General features: G+C 47.6%; 30 non-coding genes across 30 annotated transcripts; all 30 read left to right on the top strand.

Annotated features, from left to right (window-relative positions):
- The first annotated feature begins 28 nt into the window (after positions 1–28).
- LOC142115134 (U1 spliceosomal RNA) lies at positions 29–192 on the top strand. The gene has a single exon (XR_012682015.1). It is a non-coding gene; the product is annotated as a U1 spliceosomal RNA (small nuclear RNA).
- Positions 193–780: 588 nt separating this feature from the next.
- LOC142115132 (U1 spliceosomal RNA) lies at positions 781–944 on the top strand. The gene has a single exon (XR_012682013.1). It is a non-coding gene; the product is annotated as a U1 spliceosomal RNA (small nuclear RNA).
- A 588-nt stretch (positions 945–1,532) lies between these two features.
- Positions 1,533–1,696, top strand: LOC142115131 (U1 spliceosomal RNA). The gene has a single exon (XR_012682012.1). It is a non-coding gene; the product is annotated as a U1 spliceosomal RNA (small nuclear RNA).
- A 588-nt stretch (positions 1,697–2,284) lies between these two features.
- LOC142115130 (U1 spliceosomal RNA) lies at positions 2,285–2,448 on the top strand. The gene has a single exon (XR_012682011.1). It is a non-coding gene; the product is annotated as a U1 spliceosomal RNA (small nuclear RNA).
- A 589-nt stretch (positions 2,449–3,037) lies between these two features.
- Positions 3,038–3,201, top strand: LOC142115146 (U1 spliceosomal RNA). The gene has a single exon (XR_012682026.1). It is a non-coding gene; the product is annotated as a U1 spliceosomal RNA (small nuclear RNA).
- Positions 3,202–3,789: 588 nt separating this feature from the next.
- Positions 3,790–3,953, top strand: LOC142115128 (U1 spliceosomal RNA). The gene has a single exon (XR_012682010.1). It is a non-coding gene; the product is annotated as a U1 spliceosomal RNA (small nuclear RNA).
- A 588-nt stretch (positions 3,954–4,541) lies between these two features.
- LOC142115127 (U1 spliceosomal RNA) lies at positions 4,542–4,705 on the top strand. The gene has a single exon (XR_012682009.1). It is a non-coding gene; the product is annotated as a U1 spliceosomal RNA (small nuclear RNA).
- A 588-nt stretch (positions 4,706–5,293) lies between these two features.
- LOC142115144 (U1 spliceosomal RNA) lies at positions 5,294–5,457 on the top strand. The gene has a single exon (XR_012682024.1). It is a non-coding gene; the product is annotated as a U1 spliceosomal RNA (small nuclear RNA).
- Positions 5,458–6,045: 588 nt separating this feature from the next.
- Positions 6,046–6,209, top strand: LOC142115126 (U1 spliceosomal RNA). Its single transcript, XR_012682008.1, has one exon. It is a non-coding gene; the product is annotated as a U1 spliceosomal RNA (small nuclear RNA).
- A 588-nt stretch (positions 6,210–6,797) lies between these two features.
- LOC142115125 (U1 spliceosomal RNA) lies at positions 6,798–6,961 on the top strand. Its single transcript, XR_012682007.1, has one exon. It is a non-coding gene; the product is annotated as a U1 spliceosomal RNA (small nuclear RNA).
- Positions 6,962–7,549: 588 nt separating this feature from the next.
- On the top strand, positions 7,550–7,713 carry LOC142115139 (U1 spliceosomal RNA). The gene has a single exon (XR_012682020.1). It is a non-coding gene; the product is annotated as a U1 spliceosomal RNA (small nuclear RNA).
- Positions 7,714–8,301: 588 nt separating this feature from the next.
- On the top strand, positions 8,302–8,465 carry LOC142115124 (U1 spliceosomal RNA). Its single transcript, XR_012682006.1, has one exon. It is a non-coding gene; the product is annotated as a U1 spliceosomal RNA (small nuclear RNA).
- A 588-nt stretch (positions 8,466–9,053) lies between these two features.
- Positions 9,054–9,217, top strand: LOC142115123 (U1 spliceosomal RNA). Its single transcript, XR_012682005.1, has one exon. It is a non-coding gene; the product is annotated as a U1 spliceosomal RNA (small nuclear RNA).
- A 588-nt stretch (positions 9,218–9,805) lies between these two features.
- Positions 9,806–9,969, top strand: LOC142115122 (U1 spliceosomal RNA). Its single transcript, XR_012682004.1, has one exon. It is a non-coding gene; the product is annotated as a U1 spliceosomal RNA (small nuclear RNA).
- A 588-nt stretch (positions 9,970–10,557) lies between these two features.
- LOC142115143 (U1 spliceosomal RNA) lies at positions 10,558–10,721 on the top strand. Its single transcript, XR_012682023.1, has one exon. It is a non-coding gene; the product is annotated as a U1 spliceosomal RNA (small nuclear RNA).
- Positions 10,722–11,309: 588 nt separating this feature from the next.
- LOC142115120 (U1 spliceosomal RNA) lies at positions 11,310–11,473 on the top strand. Its single transcript, XR_012682002.1, has one exon. It is a non-coding gene; the product is annotated as a U1 spliceosomal RNA (small nuclear RNA).
- A 588-nt stretch (positions 11,474–12,061) lies between these two features.
- LOC142115119 (U1 spliceosomal RNA) lies at positions 12,062–12,225 on the top strand. Its single transcript, XR_012682001.1, has one exon. It is a non-coding gene; the product is annotated as a U1 spliceosomal RNA (small nuclear RNA).
- Positions 12,226–12,813: 588 nt separating this feature from the next.
- LOC142115117 (U1 spliceosomal RNA) lies at positions 12,814–12,977 on the top strand. Its single transcript, XR_012682000.1, has one exon. It is a non-coding gene; the product is annotated as a U1 spliceosomal RNA (small nuclear RNA).
- A 588-nt stretch (positions 12,978–13,565) lies between these two features.
- On the top strand, positions 13,566–13,729 carry LOC142115116 (U1 spliceosomal RNA). The gene has a single exon (XR_012681999.1). It is a non-coding gene; the product is annotated as a U1 spliceosomal RNA (small nuclear RNA).
- Positions 13,730–14,317: 588 nt separating this feature from the next.
- On the top strand, positions 14,318–14,481 carry LOC142115115 (U1 spliceosomal RNA). The gene has a single exon (XR_012681998.1). It is a non-coding gene; the product is annotated as a U1 spliceosomal RNA (small nuclear RNA).
- Positions 14,482–15,069: 588 nt separating this feature from the next.
- Positions 15,070–15,233, top strand: LOC142115114 (U1 spliceosomal RNA). Its single transcript, XR_012681997.1, has one exon. It is a non-coding gene; the product is annotated as a U1 spliceosomal RNA (small nuclear RNA).
- Positions 15,234–15,821: 588 nt separating this feature from the next.
- On the top strand, positions 15,822–15,985 carry LOC142115113 (U1 spliceosomal RNA). The gene has a single exon (XR_012681996.1). It is a non-coding gene; the product is annotated as a U1 spliceosomal RNA (small nuclear RNA).
- A 588-nt stretch (positions 15,986–16,573) lies between these two features.
- LOC142115152 (U1 spliceosomal RNA) lies at positions 16,574–16,737 on the top strand. Its single transcript, XR_012682031.1, has one exon. It is a non-coding gene; the product is annotated as a U1 spliceosomal RNA (small nuclear RNA).
- A 588-nt stretch (positions 16,738–17,325) lies between these two features.
- Positions 17,326–17,489, top strand: LOC142115112 (U1 spliceosomal RNA). The gene has a single exon (XR_012681995.1). It is a non-coding gene; the product is annotated as a U1 spliceosomal RNA (small nuclear RNA).
- A 588-nt stretch (positions 17,490–18,077) lies between these two features.
- On the top strand, positions 18,078–18,241 carry LOC142115111 (U1 spliceosomal RNA). Its single transcript, XR_012681994.1, has one exon. It is a non-coding gene; the product is annotated as a U1 spliceosomal RNA (small nuclear RNA).
- Positions 18,242–18,829: 588 nt separating this feature from the next.
- Positions 18,830–18,993, top strand: LOC142115110 (U1 spliceosomal RNA). Its single transcript, XR_012681993.1, has one exon. It is a non-coding gene; the product is annotated as a U1 spliceosomal RNA (small nuclear RNA).
- A 589-nt stretch (positions 18,994–19,582) lies between these two features.
- On the top strand, positions 19,583–19,746 carry LOC142115108 (U1 spliceosomal RNA). The gene has a single exon (XR_012681991.1). It is a non-coding gene; the product is annotated as a U1 spliceosomal RNA (small nuclear RNA).
- A 588-nt stretch (positions 19,747–20,334) lies between these two features.
- LOC142115106 (U1 spliceosomal RNA) lies at positions 20,335–20,498 on the top strand. Its single transcript, XR_012681990.1, has one exon. It is a non-coding gene; the product is annotated as a U1 spliceosomal RNA (small nuclear RNA).
- A 587-nt stretch (positions 20,499–21,085) lies between these two features.
- Positions 21,086–21,250, top strand: LOC142115192 (U1 spliceosomal RNA). The gene has a single exon (XR_012682069.1). It is a non-coding gene; the product is annotated as a U1 spliceosomal RNA (small nuclear RNA).
- Positions 21,251–21,839: 589 nt separating this feature from the next.
- LOC142115105 (U1 spliceosomal RNA) lies at positions 21,840–22,003 on the top strand. Its single transcript, XR_012681989.1, has one exon. It is a non-coding gene; the product is annotated as a U1 spliceosomal RNA (small nuclear RNA).
- Positions 22,004–22,124: the final 121 nt, after the last annotated feature.

Below are 22,124 nucleotides of genomic sequence, written 5' to 3'. Positions count from 1 at the left end.
GTCGCCCTCCAGAGTCCTAGTCCAACTCATACTTACCTGGCAGGGGAGATACCATGATCACAAAGGTGGTTCTCCCAGGGTGAGGTTCATCCATTGCACTCCGGATGTGCTGACCCCTGCGATTTCCCCAAATGCGGGAAACTCGACTGCATAATTTGTGGTAGTGGGGGACTGCGTTCGCGCTCTCCCCTGATCATCTCTGGTAAAAGTCAGCTTTAGTTGTGTGACCTAGCCTTCTTGCAGAAAGTGCATGATCTAAATGCTTTATCGGCAGTGCGATATCTTGATATTGTAGCCCTATCCGGCCTGATTTTTTCCCTGGCTTGCTTTCTTCCCCCTGTGCTGATGCCATTCTGCCAGATATGACATGTACTCTATGACTGCCTGTTCTCTGATAATTCTAGGGTTGATAGAACCACTCTGTGTCCTTTTGCTGCTGATTATTTCAGGGCACAGTTCTTCCTGCAGAGCTTCTTTATGCAAATCAGGCCTATATAGATGGCATTCTACTGTCTTTCTCTTTTCATATGCAGATGAGTATTGCAGCTGACTGCTTGGATAACCCATCGTATGCAAATATATCTGCTGCACCCTGGGAATGCTTATAATTGTACTTGTCCGTACAGTTTGACATTTGAGGTGCTTCAGGAATAGGCACCCATCCGCTTCCCTTCAGTTGTTGTCCCCAGCTGAAAGTTCATTTGTGCTGCATCAGGAGAATCTCCCCCACTTGACAGGCGTGTGCTTGACCAGTCGCCCTCCAGAGTCCTAGTCCAACTCATACTTACCTGGCAGGGGAGATACCATGATCACAAAGGTGGTTCTCCCAGGGTGAGGTTCATCCATTGCACTCCGGATGTGCTGACCCCTGCGATTTCCCCAAATGCGGGAAACTCGACTGCATAATTTGTGGTAGTGGGGGACTGCGTTCGCGCTCTCCCCTGATCATCTCTGGTAAAAGTCAGCTTTAGTTGTGTGACCTAGCCTTCTTGCAGAAAGTGCATGATCTAAATGCTTTATCGGCAGTGCGATATCTTGATATTGTAGCCCTATCCGGCCTGATTTTTTCCCTGGCTTGCTTTCTTCCCCCTGTGCTGATGCCATTCTGCCAGATATGACATGTACTCTATGACTGCCTGTTCTCTGATAATTCTAGGGTTGATAGAACCACTCTGTGTCCTTTTGCTGCTGATTATTTCAGGGCACAGTTCTTCCTGCAGAGCTTCTTTATGCAAATCAGGCCTATATAGATGGCATTCTACTGTCTTTCTCTTTTCATATGCAGATGAGTATTGCAGCTGACTGCTTGGATAACCCATCGTATGCAAATATATCTGCTGCACCCTGGAAATGCTTATAATTGTACTTGTCCGTACAGTTTGACATTTGAGGTGCTTCAGGAATAGGCACCCATCCGCTTCCCTTCAGTTGTTGTCCCCAGCTGAAAGTTCATTTGTGCTGCATCAGGAGAATCTCCCCCACTTGACAGGCGTGTGCTTGACCAGTCGCCCTCCAGAGTCCTAGTCCAACTCATACTTACCTGGCAGGGGAGATACCATGATCACAAAGGTGGTTCTCCCAGGGTGAGGTTCATCCATTGCACTCCGGATGTGCTGACCCCTGCGATTTCCCCAAATGCGGGAAACTCGACTGCATAATTTGTGGTAGTGGGGGACTGCGTTCGCGCTCTCCCCTGATCATCTCTGGTAAAAGTCAGCTTTAGTTGTGTGACCTAGCCTTCTTGCAGAAAGTGCATGATCTAAATGCTTTATCGGCAGTGCGATATCTTGATATTGTAGCCCTATCCGGCCTGATTTTTTCCCTGGCTTGCTTTCTTCCCCCTGTGCTGATGCCATTCTGCCAGATATGACATGTACTCTATGACTGCCTGTTCTCTGATAATTCTAGGGTTGATAGAACCACTCTGTGTCCTTTTGCTGCTGATTATTTCAGGGCACAGTTCTTCCTGCAGAGCTTCTTTATGCAAATCAGGCCTATATAGATGGCATTCTACTGTCTTTCTCTTTTCATATGCAGATGAGTATTGCAGCTGACTGCTTGGATAACCCATCGTATGCAAATATATCTGCTGCACCCTGGGAATGCTTATAATTGTACTTGTCCGTACAGTTTGACATTTGAGGTGCTTCAGGAATAGGCACCCATCCGCTTCCCTTCAGTTGTTGTCCCCAGCTGAAAGTTCATTTGTGCTGCATCAGGAGAATCTCCCCCACTTGACAGGCGTGTGCTTGACCAGTCGCCCTCCAGAGTCCTAGTCCAACTCATACTTACCTGGCAGGGGAGATACCATGATCACAAAGGTGGTTCTCCCAGGGTGAGGTTCATCCATTGCACTCCGGATGTGCTGACCCCTGCGATTTCCCCAAATGCGGGAAACTCGACTGCATAATTTGTGGTAGTGGGGGACTGCGTTCGCGCTCTCCCCTGATCATCTCTGGTAAAAGTCAGCTTTAGTTGTGTGACCTAGCCTTCTTGCAGAAAGTGCATGATCTAAATGCTTTATCGGCAGTGCGATATCTTGATATTGTAGCCCTATCCGGGCCTGATTTTTTCCCTGGCTTGCTTTCTTCCCCCTGTGCTGATGCCATTCTGCCAGATATGACATGTACTCTATGACTGCCTGTTCTCTGATAATTCTAGGGTTGATAGAACCACTCTGTGTCCTTTTGCTGCTGATTATTTCAGGGCACAGTTCTTCCTGCAGAGCTTCTTTATGCAAATCAGGCCTATATAGATGGCATTCTACTGTCTTTCTCTTTTCATATGCAGATGAGTATTGCAGCTGACTGCTTGGATAACCCATCGTATGCAAATATATCTGCTGCACCCTGGGAATGCTTATAATTGTACTTGTCCGTACAGTTTGACATTTGAGGTGCTTCAGGAATAGGCACCCATCCGCTTCCCTTCAGTTGTTGTCCCCAGCTGAAAGTTCATTTGTGCTGCATCAGGAGAATCTCCCCCACTTGACAGGCGTGTGCTTGACCAGTCGCCCTCCAGAGTCCTAGTCCAACTCATACTTACCTGGCAGGGGAGATACCATGATCACAAAGGTGGTTCTCCCAGGGTGAGGTTCATCCATTGCACTCCGGATGTGCTGACCCCTGCGATTTCCCCAAATGCGGGAAACTCGACTGCATAATTTGTGGTAGTGGGGGACTGCGTTTGCGCTCTCCCCTGATCATCTCTGGTAAAAGTCAGCTTTAGTTGTGTGACCTAGCCTTCTTGCAGAAAGTGCATGATCTAAATGCTTTATCGGCAGTGCGATATCTTGATATTGTAGCCCTATCCGGCCTGATTTTTTCCCTGGCTTGCTTTCTTCCCCCTGTGCTGATGCCATTCTGCCAGATATGACATGTACTCTATGACTGCCTGTTCTCTGATAATTCTAGGGTTGATAGAACCACTCTGTGTCCTTTTGCTGCTGATTATTTCAGGGCACAGTTCTTCCTGCAGAGCTTCTTTATGCAAATCAGGCCTATATAGATGGCATTCTACTGTCTTTCTCTTTTCATATGCAGATGAGTATTGCAGCTGACTGCTTGGATAACCCATCGTATGCAAATATATCTGCTGCACCCTGGGAATGCTTATAATTGTACTTGTCCGTACAGTTTGACATTTGAGGTGCTTCAGGAATAGGCACCCATCCGCTTCCCTTCAGTTGTTGTCCCCAGCTGAAAGTTCATTTGTGCTGCATCAGGAGAATCTCCCCCACTTGACAGGCGTGTGCTTGACCAGTCGCCCTCCAGAGTCCTAGTCCAACTCATACTTACCTGGCAGGGGAGATACCATGATCACAAAGGTGGTTCTCCCAGGGTGAGGTTCATCCATTGCACTCCGGATGTGCTGACCCCTGCGATTTCCCCAAATGCGGGAAACTCGACTGCATAATTTGTGGTAGTGGGGGACTGCGTTCGCGCTCTCCCCTGATCATCTCTGGTAAAAGTCAGCTTTAGTTGTGTGACCTAGCCTTCTTGCAGAAAGTGCATGATCTAAATGCTTTATCGGCAGTGCGATATCTTGATATTGTAGCCCTATCCGGCCTGATTTTTTCCCTGGCTTGCTTTCTTCCCCCTGTGCTGATGCCATTCTGCCAGATATGACATGTACTCTATGACTGCCTGTTCTCTGATAATTCTAGGGTTGATAGAACCACTCTGTGTCCTTTTGCTGCTGATTATTTCAGGGCACAGTTCTTCCTGCAGAGCTTCTTTATGCAAATCAGGCCTATATAGATGGCATTCTACTGTCTTTCTCTTTTCATATGCAGATGAGTATTGCAGCTGACTGCTTGGATAACCCATCGTATGCAAATATATCTGCTGCACCCTGGGAATGCTTATAATTGTACTTGTCCGTACAGTTTGACATTTGAGGTGCTTCAGGAATAGGCACCCATCCGCTTCCCTTCAGTTGTTGTCCCCAGCTGAAAGTTCATTTGTGCTGCATCAGGAGAATCTCCCCCACTTGACAGGCGTGTGCTTGACCAGTCGCCCTCCAGAGTCCTAGTCCAACTCATACTTACCTGGCAGGGGAGATACCATGATCACAAAGGTGGTTCTCCCAGGGTGAGGTTCATCCATTGCACTCCGGATGTGCTGACCCCTGCGATTTCCCCAAATGCGGGAAACTCGACTGCATAATTTGTGGTAGTGGGGGACTGCGTTCGCGCTCTCCCCTGATCATCTCTGGTAAAAGTCAGCTTTAGTTGTGTGACCTAGCCTTCTTGCAGAAAGTGCATGATCTAAATGCTTTATCGGCAGTGCGATATCTTGATATTGTAGCCCTATCCGGCCTGATTTTTTCCCTGGCTTGCTTTCTTCCCCCTGTGCTGATGCCATTCTGCCAGATATGACATGTACTCTATGACTGCCTGTTCTCTGATAATTCTAGGGTTGATAGAACCACTCTGTGTCCTTTTGCTGCTGATTATTTCAGGGCACAGTTCTTCCTGCAGAGCTTCTTTATGCAAATCAGGCCTATATAGATGGCATTCTACTGTCTTTCTCTTTTCATATGCAGATGAGTATTGCAGCTGACTGCTTGGATAACCCATCGTATGCAAATATATCTGCTGCACCCTGGGAATGCTTATAATTGTACTTGTCCGTACAGTTTGACATTTGAGGTGCTTCAGGAATAGGCACCCATCCGCTTCCCTTCAGTTGTTGTCCCCAGCTGAAAGTTCATTTGTGCTGCATCAGGAGAATCTCCCCCACTTGACAGGCGTGTGCTTGACCAGTCGCCCTCCAGAGTCCTAGTCCAACTCATACTTACCTGGCAGGGGAGATACCATGATCACAAAGGTGGTTCTCCCAGGGTGAGGTTCATCCATTGCACTCCGGATGTGCTGACCCCTGCGATTTCCCCAAATGCGGGAAACTCGACTGCATAATTTGTGGTAGTGGGGGACTGCGTTTGCGCTCTCCCCTGATCATCTCTGGTAAAAGTCAGCTTTAGTTGTGTGACCTAGCCTTCTTGCAGAAAGTGCATGATCTAAATGCTTTATCGGCAGTGCGATATCTTGATATTGTAGCCCTATCCGGCCTGATTTTTTCCCTGGCTTGCTTTCTTCCCCCTGTGCTGATGCCATTCTGCCAGATATGACATGTACTCTATGACTGCCTGTTCTCTGATAATTCTAGGGTTGATAGAACCACTCTGTGTCCTTTTGCTGCTGATTATTTCAGGGCACAGTTCTTCCTGCAGAGCTTCTTTATGCAAATCAGGCCTATATAGATGGCATTCTACTGTCTTTCTCTTTTCATATGCAGATGAGTATTGCAGCTGACTGCTTGGATAACCCATCGTATGCAAATATATCTGCTGCACCCTGGGAATGCTTATAATTGTACTTGTCCGTACAGTTTGACATTTGAGGTGCTTCAGGAATAGGCACCCATCCGCTTCCCTTCAGTTGTTGTCCCCAGCTGAAAGTTCATTTGTGCTGCATCAGGAGAATCTCCCCCACTTGACAGGCGTGTGCTTGACCAGTCGCCCTCCAGAGTCCTAGTCCAACTCATACTTACCTGGCAGGGGAGATACCATGATCACAAAGGTGGTTCTCCCAGGGTGAGGTTCATCCATTGCACTCCGGATGTGCTGACCCCTGCGATTTCCCCAAATGCGGGAAACTCGACTGCATAATTTGTGGTAGTGGGGGACTGCGTTCGCGCTCTCCCCTGATCATCTCTGGTAAAAGTCAGCTTTAGTTGTGTGACCTAGCCTTCTTGCAGAAAGTGCATGATCTAAATGCTTTATCGGCAGTGCGATATCTTGATATTGTAGCCCTATCCGGCCTGATTTTTTCCCTGGCTTGCTTTCTTCCCCCTGTGCTGATGCCATTCTGCCAGATATGACATGTACTCTATGACTGCCTGTTCTCTGATAATTCTAGGGTTGATAGAACCACTCTGTGTCCTTTTGCTGCTGATTATTTCAGGGCACAGTTCTTCCTGCAGAGCTTCTTTATGCAAATCAGGCCTATATAGATGGCATTCTACTGTCTTTCTCTTTTCATATGCAGATGAGTATTGCAGCTGACTGCTTGGATAACCCATCGTATGCAAATATATCTGCTGCACCCTGGGAATGCTTATAATTGTACTTGTCCGTACAGTTTGACATTTGAGGTGCTTCAGGAATAGGCACCCATCCGCTTCCCTTCAGTTGTTGTCCCCAGCTGAAAGTTCATTTGTGCTGCATCAGGAGAATCTCCCCCACTTGACAGGCGTGTGCTTGACCAGTCGCCCTCCAGAGTCCTAGTCCAACTCATACTTACCTGGCAGGGGAGATACCATGATCACAAAGGTGGTTCTCCCAGGGTGAGGTTCATCCATTGCACTCCGGATGTGCTGACCCCTGCGATTTCCCCAAATGCGGGAAACTCGACTGCATAATTTGTGGTAGTGGGGGACTGCGTTCGCGCTCTCCCCTGATCATCTCTGGTAAAAGTCAGCTTTAGTTGTGTGACCTAGCCTTCTTGCAGAAAGTGCATGATCTAAATGCTTTATCGGCAGTGCGATATCTTGATATTGTAGCCCTATCCGGCCTGATTTTTTCCCTGGCTTGCTTTCTTCCCCCTGTGCTGATGCCATTCTGCCAGATATGACATGTACTCTATGACTGCCTGTTCTCTGATAATTCTAGGGTTGATAGAACCACTCTGTGTCCTTTTGCTGCTGATTATTTCAGGGCACAGTTCTTCCTGCAGAGCTTCTTTATGCAAATCAGGCCTATATAGATGGCATTCTACTGTCTTTCTCTTTTCATATGCAGATGAGTATTGCAGCTGACTGCTTGGATAACCCATCGTATGCAAATATATCTGCTGCACCCTGGGAATGCTTATAATTGTACTTGTCCGTACAGTTTGACATTTGAGGTGCTTCAGGAATAGGCACCCATCCGCTTCCCTTCAGTTGTTGTCCCCAGCTGAAAGTTCATTTGTGCTGCATCAGGAGAATCTCCCCCACTTGACAGGCGTGTGCTTGACCAGTCGCCCTCCAGAGTCCTAGTCCAACTCATACTTACCTGGCAGGGGAGATACCATGATCACAAAGGTGGTTCTCCCAGGGTGAGGTTCATCCATTGCACTCTGGATGTGCTGACCCCTGCGATTTCCCCAAATGCGGGAAACTCGACTGCATAATTTGTGGTAGTGGGGGACTGCGTTCGCGCTCTCCCCTGATCATCTCTGGTAAAAGTCAGCTTTAGTTGTGTGACCTAGCCTTCTTGCAGAAAGCGCATGATCTAAATGCTTTATCGGCAGTGCGATATCTTGATATTGTAGCCCTATCCGGCCTGATTTTTTCCCTGGCTTGCTTTCTTCCCCCTGTGCTGATGCCATTCTGCCAGATATGACATGTACTCTATGACTGCCTGTTCTCTGATAATTCTAGGGTTGATAGAACCACTCTGTGTCCTTTTGCTGCTGATTATTTCAGGGCACAGTTCTTCCTGCAGAGCTTCTTTATGCAAATCAGGCCTATATAGATGGCATTCTACTGTCTTTCTCTTTTCATATGCAGATGAGTATTGCAGCTGACTGCTTGGATAACCCATCGTATGCAAATATATCTGCTGCACCCTGGGAATGCTTATAATTGTACTTGTCCGTACAGTTTGACATTTGAGGTGCTTCAGGAATAGGCACCCATCCGCTTCCCTTCAGTTGTTGTCCCCAGCTGAAAGTTCATTTGTGCTGCATCAGGAGAATCTCCCCCACTTGACAGGCGTGTGCTTGACCAGTCGCCCTCCAGAGTCCTAGTCCAACTCATACTTACCTGGCAGGGGAGATACCATGATCACAAAGGTGGTTCTCCCAGGGTGAGGTTCATCCATTGCACTCCGGATGTGCTGACCCCTGCGATTTCCCCAAATGCGGGAAACTCGACTGCATAATTTGTGGTAGTGGGGGACTGCGTTCGCGCTCTCCCCTGATCATCTCTGGTAAAAGTCAGCTTTAGTTGTGTGACCTAGCCTTCTTGCAGAAAGTGCATGATCTAAATGCTTTATCGGCAGTGCGATATCTTGATATTGTAGCCCTATCCGGCCTGATTTTTTCCCTGGCTTGCTTTCTTCCCCCTGTGCTGATGCCATTCTGCCAGATATGACATGTACTCTATGACTGCCTGTTCTCTGATAATTCTAGGGTTGATAGAACCACTCTGTGTCCTTTTGCTGCTGATTATTTCAGGGCACAGTTCTTCCTGCAGAGCTTCTTTATGCAAATCAGGCCTATATAGATGGCATTCTACTGTCTTTCTCTTTTCATATGCAGATGAGTATTGCAGCTGACTGCTTGGATAACCCATCGTATGCAAATATATCTGCTGCACCCTGGGAATGCTTATAATTGTACTTGTCCGTACAGTTTGACATTTGAGGTGCTTCAGGAATAGGCACCCATCCGCTTCCCTTCAGTTGTTGTCCCCAGCTGAAAGTTCATTTGTGCTGCATCAGGAGAATCTCCCCCACTTGACAGGCGTGTGCTTGACCAGTCGCCCTCCAGAGTCCTAGTCCAACTCATACTTACCTGGCAGGGGAGATACCATGATCACAAAGGTGGTTCTCCCAGGGTGAGGTTCATCCATTGCACTCCGGATGTGCTGACCCCTGCGATTTCCCCAAATGCGGGAAACTCGACTGCATAATTTGTGGTAGTGGGGGACTGCGTTCGCGCTCTCCCCTGATCATCTCTGGTAAAAGTCAGCTTTAGTTGTGTGACCTAGCCTTCTTGCAGAAAGTGCATGATCTAAATGCTTTATCGGCAGTGCGATATCTTGATATTGTAGCCCTATCCGGCCTGATTTTTTCCCTGGCTTGTTTTCTTCCCCCTGTGCTGATGCCATTCTGCCAGATATGACATGTACTCTATGACTGCCTGTTCTCTGATAATTCTAGGGTTGATAGAACCACTCTGTGTCCTTTTGCTGCTGATTATTTCAGGGCACAGTTCTTCCTGCAGAGCTTCTTTATGCAAATCAGGCCTATATAGATGGCATCCTACTGTCTTTCTCTTTTCATATGCAGATGAGTATTGCAGCTGACTGCTTGGATAACCCATCGTATGCAAATATATCTGCTGCACCCTGGGAATGCTTATAATTGTACTTGTCCGTACAGTTTGACATTTGAGGTGCTTCAGGAATAGGCACCCATCCGCTTCCCTTCAGTTGTTGTCCCCAGCTGAAAGTTCATTTGTGCTGCATCAGGAGAATCTCCCCCACTTGACAGGCGTGTGCTTGACCAGTCGCCCTCCAGAGTCCTAGTCCAACTCATACTTACCTGGCAGGGGAGATACCATGATCACAAAGGTGGTTCTCCCAGGGTGAGGTTCATCCATTGCACTCCGGATGTGCTGACCCCTGCGATTTCCCCAAATGCGGGAAACTCGACTGCATAATTTGTGGTAGTGGGGGACTGCGTTCGCGCTCTCCCCTGATCATCTCTGGTAAAAGTCAGCTTTAGTTGTGTGACCTAGCCTTCTTGCAGAAAGTGCATGATCTAAATGCTTTATCGGCAGTGCGATATCTTGATATTGTAGCCCTATCCGGCCTGATTTTTTCCCTGGCTTGCTTTCTTCCCCCTGTGCTGATGCCATTCTGCCAGATATGACATGTACTCTATGACTGCCTGTTCTCTGATAATTCTAGGGTTGATAGAACCACTCTGTGTCCTTTTGCTGCTGATTATTTCAGGGCACAGTTCTTCCTGCAGAGCTTCTTTATGCAAATCAGGCCTATATAGATGGCATTCTACTGTCTTTCTCTTTTCATATGCAGATGAGTATTGCAGCTGACTGCTTGGATAACCCATCGTATGCAAATATATCTGCTGCACCCTGGGAATGCTTATAATTGTACTTGTCCGTACAGTTTGACATTTGAGGTGCTTCAGGAATAGGCACCCATCCGCTTCCCTTCAGTTGTTGTCCCCAGCTGAAAGTTCATTTGTGCTGCATCAGGAGAATCTCCCCCACTTGACAGGCGTGTGCTTGACCAGTCGCCCTCCAGAGTCCTAGTCCAACTCATACTTACCTGGCAGGGGAGATACCATGATCACAAAGGTGGTTCTCCCAGGGTGAGGTTCATCCATTGCACTCCGGATGTGCTGACCCCTGCGATTTCCCCAAATGCGGGAAACTCGACTGCATAATTTGTGGTAGTGGGGGACTGCGTTTGCGCTCTCCCCTGATCATCTCTGGTAAAAGTCAGCTTTAGTTGTGTGACCTAGCCTTCTTGCAGAAAGTGCATGATCTAAATGCTTTATCGGCAGTGTGATATCTTGATATTGTAGCCCTATCCGGCCTGATTTTTTCCCTGGCTTGCTTTCTTCCCCCTGTGCTGATGCCATTCTGCCAGATATGACATGTACTCTATGACTGCCTGTTCTCTGATAATTCTAGGGTTGATAGAACCACTCTGTGTCCTTTTGCTGCTGATTATTTCAGGGCACAGTTCTTCCTGCAGAGCTTCTTTATGCAAATCAGGCCTATATAGATGGCATTCTACTGTCTTTCTCTTTTCATATGCAGATGAGTATTGCAGCTGACTGCTTGGATAACCCATCGTATGCAAATATATCTGCTGCACCCTGGGAATGCTTATAATTGTACTTGTCCGTACAGTTTGACATTTGAGGTGCTTCAGGAATAGGCACCCATCCGCTTCCCTTCAGTTGTTGTCCCCAGCTGAAAGTTCATTTGTGCTGCATCAGGAGAATCTCCCCCACTTGACAGGCGTGTGCTTGACCAGTCGCCCTCCAGAGTCCTAGTCCAACTCATACTTACCTGGCAGGGGAGATACCATGATCACAAAGGTGGTTCTCCCAGGGTGAGGTTCATCCATTGCACTCCGGATGTGCTGACCCCTGCGATTTCCCCAAATGCGGGAAACTCGACTGCATAATTTGTGGTAGTGGGGGACTGCGTTCGCGCTCTCCCCTGATCATCTCTGGTAAAAGTCAGCTTTAGTTGTGTGACCTAGCCTTCTTGCAGAAAGTGCATGATCTAAATGCTTTATCGGCAGTGCGATATCTTGATATTGTAGCCCTATCCGGCCTGATTTTTTCCCTGGCTTGCTTTCTTCCCCCTGTGCTGATGCCATTCTGCCAGATATGACATGTACTCTATGACTGCCTGTTCTCTGATAATTCTAGGGTTGATAGAACCACTCTGTGTCCTTTTGCTGCTGATTATTTCAGGGCACAGTTCTTCCTGCAGAGCTTCTTTATGCAAATCAGGCCTATATAGATGGCATTCTACTGTCTTTCTCTTTTCATATGCAGATGAGTATTGCAGCTGACTGCTTGGATAACCCATCGTATGCAAATATATCTGCTGCACCCTGGGAATGCTTATAATTGTACTTGTCCGTACAGTTTGACATTTGAGGTGCTTCAGGAATAGGCACCCATCCGCTTCCCTTCAGTTGTTGTCCCCAGCTGAAAGTTCATTTGTGCTGCATCAGGAGAATCTCCCCCACTTGACAGGCGTGTGCTTGACCAGTCGCCCTCCAGAGTCCTAGTCCAACTCATACTTACCTGGCAGGGGAGATACCATGATCACAAAGGTGGTTCTCCCAGGGTGAGGTTCATCCATTGCACTCCGGATGTGCTGACCCCTGCGATTTCCCCAAATGCGGGAAACTCGACTGCATAATTTGTGGTAGTGGGGGACTGCGTTCGCGCTCTCCCCTGATCATCTCTGGTAAAAGTCAGCTTTAGTTGTGTGACCTAGCCTTCTTGCAGAAAGTGCATGATCTAAATGCTTTATCGGCAGTGCGATATCTTGATATTGTAGCCCTATCCGGCCTGATTTTTTCCCTGGCTTGCTTTCTTCCCCCTGTGCTGATGCCATTCTGCCAGATATGACATGTACTCTATGACTGCCTGTTCTCTGATAATTCTAGGGTTGATAGAACCACTCTGTGTCCTTTTGCTGCTGATTATTTCAGGGCACAGTTCTTCCTGCAGAGCTTCTTTATGCAAATCAGGCCTATATAGATGGCATTCTACTGTCTTTCTCTTTTCATATGCAGATGAGTATTGCAGCTGACTGCTTGGATAACCCATCGTATGCAAATATATCTGCTGCACCCTGGGAATGCTTATAATTGTACTTGTCCGTACAGTTTGACATTTGAGGTGCTTCAGGAATAGGCACCCATCCGCTTCCCTTCAGTTGTTGTCCCCAGCTGAAAGTTCATTTGTGCTGCATCAGGAGAATCTCCCCCACTTGACAGGCGTGTGCTTGACCAGTCGCCCTCCAGAGTCCTAGTCCAACTCATACTTACCTGGCAGGGGAGATACCATGATCACAAAGGTGGTTCTCCCAGGGTGAGGTTCATCCATTGCACTCCGGATGTGCTGACCCCTGCGATTTCCCCAAATGCGGGAAACTCGACTGCATAATTTGTGGTAGTGGGGGACTGCGTTCGCGCTCTCCCCTGATCATCTCTGGTAAAAGTCAGCTTTAGTTGTGTGACCTAGCCTTCTTGCAGAAAGCGCATGATCTAAATGCTTTATCGGCAGTGTGATATCTTGATATTGTAGCCCTATCCGGCCTGATTTTTTCCCTGGCTTGCTTTCTTCCCCCTGTGCTGATGCCATTCTGCCAGATATGACATGTACTCTATGACTGCCTGTTCTCTGATAATTCTAGGGTTGATAGAACCACTCTGTGTCCTTTTGCTGCTGATTATTTCAGGGCACAGTTCTTCCTGCAGAGCTTCTTTATGCAAATCAGGCCTATATAGATGGCATTCTACTGTCTTTCTCTTTTCATATGCAGATGAGTATTGCAGCTGACTGCTTGGATAACCCATCGTATGCAAATATATCTGCTGCACCCTGGGAATGCTTATAATTGTACTTGTCCGTACAGTTTGACATTTGAGGTGCTTCAGGAATAGGCACCCATCCGCTTCCCTTCAGTTGTTGTCCCCAGCTGAAAGTTCATTTGTGCTGCATCAGGAGAATCTCCCCCACTTGACAGGCGTGTGCTTGACCAGTCGCCCTCCAGAGTCCTAGTCCAACTCATACTTACCTGGCAGGGGAGATACCATGATCACAAAGGTGGTTCTCCCAGGGTGAGGTTCATCCATTGCACTCCGGATGTGCTGACCCCTGCGATTTCCCCAAATGCGGGAAACTCGACTGCATAATTTGTGGTAGTGGGGGACTGCGTTCGCGCTCTCCCCTGATCATCTCTGGTAAAAGTCAGCTTTAGTTGTGTGACCTAGCCTTCTTGCAGAAAGCGCATGATCTAAATGCTTTATCGGCAGTGCGATATCTTGATATTGTAGCCCTATCCGGCCTGATTTTTTCCCTGGCTTGCTTTCTTCCCCCTGTGCTGATGCCATTCTGCCAGATATGACATGTACTCTATGACTGCCTGTTCTCTGATAATTCTAGGGTTGATAGAACCACTCTGTGTCCTTTTGCTGCTGATTATTTCAGGGCACAGTTCTTCCTGCAGAGCTTCTTTATGCAAATCAGGCCTATATAGATGGCATTCTACTGTCTTTCTCTTTTCATATGCAGATGAGTATTGCAGCTGACTGCTTGGATAACCCATCGTATGCAAATATATCTGCTGCACCCTGGGAATGCTTATAATTGTACTTGTCCGTACAGTTTGACATTTGAGGTGCTTCAGGAATAGGCACCCATCCGCTTCCCTTCAGTTGTTGTCCCCAGCTGAAAGTTCATTTGTGCTGCATCAGGAGAATCTCCCCCACTTGACAGGCGTGTGCTTGACCAGTCGCCCTCCAGAGTCCTAGTCCAACTCATACTTACCTGGCAGGGGAGATACCATGATCACAAAGGTGGTTCTCCCAGGGTGAGGTTCATCCATTGCACTCCGGATGTGCTGACCCCTGCGATTTCCCCAAATGCGGGAAACTCGACTGCATAATTTGTGGTAGTGGGGGACTGCGTTCGCGCTCTCCCCTGATCATCTCTGGTAAAAGTCAGCTTTAGTTGTGTGACCTAGCCTTCTTGCAGAAAGCGCATGATCTAAATGCTTTATCGGCAGTGCGATATCTTGATATTGTAGCCCTATCCGGCCTGATTTTTTCCCTGGCTTGCTTTCTTCCCCCTGTGCTGATGCCATTCTGCCAGATATGACATGTACTCTATGACTGCCTGTTCTCTGATAATTCTAGGGTTGATAGAACCACTCTGTGTCCTTTTGCTGCTGATTATTTCAGGGCACAGTTCTTCCTGCAGAGCTTCTTTATGCAAATCAGGCCTATATAGATGGCATTCTACTGTCTTTCTCTTTTCATATGCAGATGAGTATTGCAGCTGACTGCTTGGATAACCCATCGTATGCAAATATATCTGCTGCACCCTGGGAATGCTTATAATTGTACTTGTCCGTACAGTTTGACATTTGAGGTGCTTCAGGAATAGGCACCCATCCGCTTCCCTTCAGTTGTTGTCCCCAGCTGAAAGTTCATTTGTGCTGCATCAGGAGAATCTCCCCCACTTGACAGGCGTGTGCTTGACCAGTCGCCCTCCAGAGTCCTAGTCCAACTCATACTTACCTGGCAGGGGAGATACCATGATCACAAAGGTGGTTCTCCCAGGGTGAGGTTCATCCATTGCACTCCGGATGTGCTGACCCCTGCGATTTCCCCAAATGCGGGAAACTCGACTGCATAATTTGTGGTAGTGGGGGACTGCGTTCGCGCTCTCCCCTGATCATCTCTGGTAAAAGTCAGCTTTAGTTGTGTGACCTAGCCTTCTTGCAGAAAGCGCATGATCTAAATGCTTTATCGGCAGTGCGATATCTTGATATTGTAGCCCTATCCGGCCTGATTTTTTCCCTGGCTTGCTTTCTTCCCCCTGTGCTGATGCCATTCTGCCAGATATGACATGTACTCTATGACTGCCTGTTCTCTGATAATTCTAGGGTTGATAGAACCACTCTGTGTCCTTTTGCTGCTGATTATTTCAGGGCACAGTTCTTCCTGCAGAGCTTCTTTATGCAAATCAGGCCTATATAGATGGCATTCTACTGTCTTTCTCTTTTCATATGCAGATGAGTATTGCAGCTGACTGCTTGGATAACCCATCGTATGCAAATATATCTGCTGCACCCTGGGAATGCTTATAATTGTACTTGTCCGTACAGTTTGACATTTGAGGTGCTTCAGGAATAGGCACCCATCCGCTTCCCTTCAGTTGTTGTCCCCAGCTGAAAGTTCATTTGTGCTGCATCAGGAGAATCTCCCCCACTTGACAGGCGTGTGCTTGACCAGTCGCCCTCCAGAGTCCTAGTCCAACTCATACTTACCTGGCAGGGGAGATACCATGATCACAAAGGTGGTTCTCCCAGGGTGAGGTTCATCCATTGCACTCCGGATGTGCTGACCCCTGCGATTTCCCCAAATGCGGGAAACTCGACTGCATAATTTGTGGTAGTGGGGGACTGCGTTCGCGCTCTCCCCTGATCATCTCTGGTAAAAGTCAGCTTTAGTTGTGTGACCTAGCCTTCTTGCAGAAAGTGCATGATCTAAATGCTTTATCGGCAGTGCGATATCTTGATATTGTAGCCCTATCCGGCCTGATTTTTTCCCTGGCTTGCTTTCTTCCCCCTGTGCTGATGCCATTCTGCCAGATATGACATGTACTCTATGACTGCCTGTTCTCTGATAATTCTAGGGTTGATAGAACCACTCTGTGTCCTTTTGCTGCTGATTATTTCAGGGCACAGTTCTTCCTGCAGAGCTTCTTTATGCAAATCAGGCCTATATAGATGGCATTCTACTGTCTTTCTCTTTTCATATGCAGATGAGTATTGCAGCTGACTGCTTGGATAACCCATCGTATGCAAATATATCTGCTGCACCCTGGGAATGCTTATAATTGTACTTGTCCGTACAGTTTGACATTTGAGGTGCTTCAGGAATAGGCACCCATCCGCTTCCCTTCAGTTGTTGTCCCCAGCTGAAAGTTCATTTGTGCTGCATCAGGAGAATCTCCCCCACTTGACAGGCGTGTGCTTGACCAGTCGCCCTCCAGAGTCCTAGTCCAACTCATACTTACCTGGCAGAGGAGATACCATGATCACAAAGGTGGTTCTCCCAGGGTGAGGTTCATCCATTGCACTCCGGATGTGCTGACCCCTGCGATTTCCCCAAATGCGGGAAACTCGACTGCATAATTTGTGGTAGTGGGGGACTGCGTTCGCGCTCTCCCCTGATCATCTCTGGTAAAAGTCAGCTTTAGTTGTGTGACCTAGCCTTCTTGCAGAAAGCGCGTGATCTAAATGCTTTATCGGCAGTGCGATATCTTGATATTGTAGCCCTATCCGGCCTGATTTTTTCCCTGGCTTGCTTTCTTCCCCCTGTGCTGATGCCATTCTGCCAGATATGACATGTACTCTATGACTGCCTGTTCTCTGATAATTCTAGGGTTGATAGAACCACTCTGTGTCCTTTTGCTGCTGATTATTTCAGGGCACAGTTCTTCCTGCAGAGCTTCTTTATGCAAATCAGGCCTATATAGATGGCATTCTACTGTCTTTCTCTTTTCATATGCAGATGAGTATTGCAGCTGACTGCTTGGATAACCCATCGTATGCAAATATATCTGCTGCACCCTGGGAATGCTTATAATTGTACTTGTCCGTACAGTTTGACATTTGAGGTGCTTCAGGAATAGGCACCCATCCGCTTCCCTTCAGTTGTTGTCCCCAGCTGAAAGTTCATTTGTGCTGCATCAGGAGAATCTCCCCCACTTGACAGGCGTGTGCTTGACCAGTCGCCCTCCAGAGTCCTAGTCCAACTCATACTTACCTGGCAGGGGAGATACCATGATCACAAAGGTGGTTCTCCCAGGGTGAGGTTCATCCATTGCACTCCGGATGTGCTGACCCCTGCGATTTCCCCAAATGCGGGAAACTCGACTGCATAATTTGTGGTAGTGGGGGACTGCGTTCGCGCTCTCCCCTGATCATCTCTGGTAAAAGTCAGCTTTAGTTGTGTGACCTAGCCTTCTTGCAGAAAGTGCATGATCTAAATGCTTTATCGGCAGTGCGATATCTTGATATTGTAGCCCTATCCGGCCTGATTTTTTCCCTGGCTTGCTTTCTTCCCCCTGTGCTGATGCCATTCTGCCAGATATGACATGTACTCTATGACTGCCTGTTCTCTGATAATTCTAGGGTTGATAGAACCACTCTGTGTCCTTTTGCTGCTGATTATTTCAGGGCACAGTTCTTCCTGCAGAGCTTCTTTATGCAAATCAGGCCTATATAGATGGCATTCTACTGTCTTTCTCTTTTCATATGCAGATGAGTATTGCAGCTGACTGCTTGGATAACCCATCGTATGCAAATATATCTGCTGCACCCTGGGAATGCTTATAATTGTACTTGTCCGTACAGTTTGACATTTGAGGTGCTTCAGGAATAGGCACCCATCCGCTTCCCTTCAGTTGTTGTCCCCAGCTGAAAGTTCATTTGTGCTGCATCAGGAGAATCTCCCCCACTTGACAGGCGTGTGCTTGACCAGTCGCCCTCCAGAGTCCTAGTCCAACTCATACTTACCTGGCAGGGGAGATACCATGATCACAAAGGTGGTTCTCCCAGGGTGAGGTTCATCCATTGCACTCCGGATGTGCTGACCCCTGCGATTTCCCCAAATGCGGGAAACTCGACTGCATAATTTGTGGTAGTGGGGGACTGCGTTCGCGCTCTCCCCTGATCATCTCTGGTAAAAGTCAGCTTTAGTTGTGTGACCTAGCCTTCTTGCAGAAAGCGCATGATCTAAATGCTTTATCGGCAGTGCGATATCTTGATATTGTAGCCCTATCCGGCCTGATTTTTTCCCTGGCTTGCTTTCTTCCCCCTGTGCTGATGCCATTCTGCCAGATATGACATGTACTCTATGACTGCCTGTTCTCTGATAATTCTAGGGTTGATAGAACCACTCTGTGTCCTTTTGCTGCTGATTATTTCAGGGCACAGTTCTTCCTGCAGAGCTTCTTTATGCAAATCAGGCCTATATAGATGGCATTCTACTGTCTTTCTCTTTTCATATGCAGATGAGTATTGCAGCTGACTGCTTGGATAACCCATCGTATGCAAATATATCTGCTGCACCCTGGGAATGCTTATAATTGTACTTGTCCGTACAGTTTGACATTTGAGGTGCTTCAGGAATAGGCACCCATCCGCTTCCCTTCAGTTGTTGTCCCCAGCTGAAAGTTCATTTGTGCTGCATCAGGAGAATCTCCCCCACTTGACAGGCGTGTGCTTGACCAGTCGCCCTCCAGAGTCCTAGTCCAACTCATACTTACCTGGCAGGGGAGATACCATGATCACAAAGGTGGTTCTCCCAGGGTGAGGTTCATCCATTGCACTCCGGATGTGCTGACCCCTGCGATTTCCCCAAATGCGGGAAACTCGACTGCATAATTTGTGGTAGTGGGGGACTGCGTTCGCGCTCTCCCCTGATCATCTCTGGTAAAAGTCAGCTTTAGTTGTGTGACCTAGCCTTCTTGCAGAAAGCGCATGATCTAAATGCTTTATCGGCAGTGCGATATCTTGATATTGTAGCCCTATCCGGCCTGATTTTTTCCCTGGCTTGCTTTCTTCCCCCTGTGCTGATGCCATTCTGCCAGATATGACATGTACTCTATGACTGCCTGTTCTCTGATAATTCTAGGGTTGATAGAACCACTCTGTGTCCTTTTGCTGCTGATTATTTCAGGGCACAGTTCTTCCTGCAGAGCTTCTTTATGCAAATCAGGCCTATATAGATGGCATTCTACTGTCTTTTCTCTTTTCATATGCAGATGAGTATTGCAGCTGACTGCTTGGATAACCCATCGTATGCAAATATATCTGCTGCACCCTGGGAATGCTTATAATTGTACTTGTCCGTACAGTTTGACATTTGAGGTGCTTCAGGAATAGGCACCCATCCGCTTCCCTTCAGTTGTTGTCCCCAGCTGAAAGTTCATTTGTGCTGCATCAGGAGAATCTCCCCCACTTGACAGGCGTGTGCTTGACCAGTCGCCCTCCAGAGTCCTAGTCCAACTCATACTTACCTGGCAGGGGAGATACCATGATCACAAAGGTGGTTCTCCCAGGGTGAGGTTCATCCATTGCACTCCGGATGTGCTGACCCCTGCGATTTCCCCAAATGCGGGAAACTCGACTGCATAATTTGTGGTAGTGGGGGACTGCGTTCGCGCTCTCCCCTGATCATCTCTGGTAAAAGTCAGCTTTAGTTGTGTGACCTAGCCTTCTTGCAGAAAGTGCATGATCTAAATGCTTTATCGGCAGTGCGATATCTTGATATTGTAGCCCTATCCGGCCTGATTTTTTCCCTGGCTTGCTTTCTTCCCCCTGTGCTGATGCCATTCTGCCAGATATGACATGTACTCTATGACTGCCTGTTCTCTGATAATTCTAGGGTTGATAGAACCACTCTGTGTCCTTTTGCTGCTGATTATTTCAGGGCACAGTTCTTCCTGCAGAGCTTCTTTATGCAAATCAGGCCTATATAGATGGCATTCTACTGTCTTTCTCTTTTCATATGCAGATGAGTATTGCAGCTGACTGCTTGGATAACCCATCGTATGCAAATATATCTGCTGCACCCTGGGAATGCTTATAATTGTACTTGTCCGTACAGTTTGACATTTGAGGTGCTTCAGGAATAGGCACCCATCCGCTTCCCTTCAGTTGTTGTCCCCAGCTGAAAGTTCATTTGTGCTGCATCAGGAGAATCTCCCCCACTTGACAGGCGTGTGCTTGACCAGTCGCCCTCCAGAGTCCTAGTCCAACTCATACTTACCTGGCAGGGGAGATACCATGATCACAAAGGTGGTTCTCCCAGGGTGAGGTTCATCCATTGCACTCCGGATGTGCTGACCCCTGCGATTTCCCCAAATGCGGGAAACTCGACTGCATAATTTGTGGTAGTGGGGGACTGCGTTCGCGCTCTCCCCTGATCATCTCTGGTAAAAGTCAGCTTTAGTTGTGTGACCTAGCCTTCTTGCAGAAAGCGCATGATCTAAATGCTTTATCGGCAGTGCGATATCTTGATATTGTAGCCCTATCCGGCCTGATTTTTTCCCTGGCTTGCTTTCTTCCCCCTGTGCTGATGCCATTCTGCCAGATATGACATGTACTCTATGACTGCCTGTTCTCTGATAATTCTAGGGTTGATAGAACCACTCTGTGTCCCTTTTGCTGCTGATTATTTCAGGGCACAGTTCTTCCTGCAGAGCTTCTTTATGCAAATCAGGCCTATATAGATGGCATTCTACTGTCTTTCTCTTTTCATATGCAGATGTGTATTGCAGCTGACTGCTTGGATAACCCATCGTATGCAAATATATCTGCTGCACCCTGGGAATGCTTATAATTGTACTTGTCCGTACAGTTTGACATTTGAGGTGCTTCAGGAATAGGCACCCATCGCTTCCCTTCAGTTGTTGTCCCAGCTGAAAGTTCATTTGTGCTGCATCAGGAGAATCTCCCCCACTTGACAGGCGTGTGCTTGACCAGTCGCCCTCCAGAGTCCTAGTCCAACTCATACTTACCTGGCAGAGGAGATACCATGATCACAAAGGTGGTTCTCCCAGGGTGAGGTTCATCCATTGCACTCCGGATGTGCTGACCCCTGTGATTTCCCCAAATTGCGGGAAACTCGACTGCATAATTTGAGGTAGTGGGGGACTGCATTCGCGCTCTCCCCTGATCATCTCTGGTAAAAGTCAGCTTTAGTTGTGTGACCTAGCCTTCTTGCAGAAAGCGCATGATCTAAATGCTTTATCGGCAGTGCGATATCTTGATATTGTAGCCCTATCCGGCCTGATTTTTTCCCTGGCTTGCTTTCTTCCCCCTGTGCTGATGCCATTCTGCCAGATATGACATGTACTCTATGACTGCCTGTTCTCTGATAATTCTAGGGTTGATAGAACCACTCTGTGTCCTTTTGCTGCTGATTATTTCAGGGCACAGTTCTTCCTGCAGAGCTTCTTTATGCAAATCAGGCCTATATAGATGGCATTCTACTGTCTTTCTCTTTTCATATGCAGATGAGTATTGCAGCTGACTGCTTGGATAACCCATCGTATGCAAATATATCTGCTGCACCCTGGGAATGCTTATAATTGTACTTGTCCGTACAGTTTGACATTTTGAGGTGCTTCAGGAATAGGCACCCATCCGCTTCCCTTCAGTTGTTGTCCCCAGCTGAAAGTTCATTTGTGCTGCATCAGGAGAATCTCCCCCACTTGACAGGCGTGTGCTTGACCAGTCGCCCTCCAGAGTCCTAGTCCAACTCATACTTACCTGGCAGGGGAGATACCATGATCACAAAGGTGGTTCTCCCAGGGTGAGGTTCATCCATTGCACTCCGGATGTGCTGACCCCTGCGATTTCCCCAAATGCGGGAAACTCGACTGCATAATTTGTGGTAGTGGGGGACTGCGTTCGCGCTCTCCCCTGATCATCTCTGGTAAAAGTCAGCTTTAGTTGTGTGACCTAGCCTTCTTGCAGAAAGTGCATGATCTAAATGCTTTATCGGCAGTGCGATATCTTGATATTGTAGCCCTATCCGGCCTGATTT

This window comes from Mixophyes fleayi, unplaced genomic scaffold (assembly GCF_038048845.1).
Source record: "Mixophyes fleayi isolate aMixFle1 unplaced genomic scaffold, aMixFle1.hap1 Scaffold_1536, whole genome shotgun sequence".
NCBI classification, from domain to species: Eukaryota; Metazoa; Chordata; class Amphibia; order Anura; family Limnodynastidae; genus Mixophyes; species Mixophyes fleayi.
This window is presented reverse-complemented; position numbering and strand designations above follow the sequence as displayed.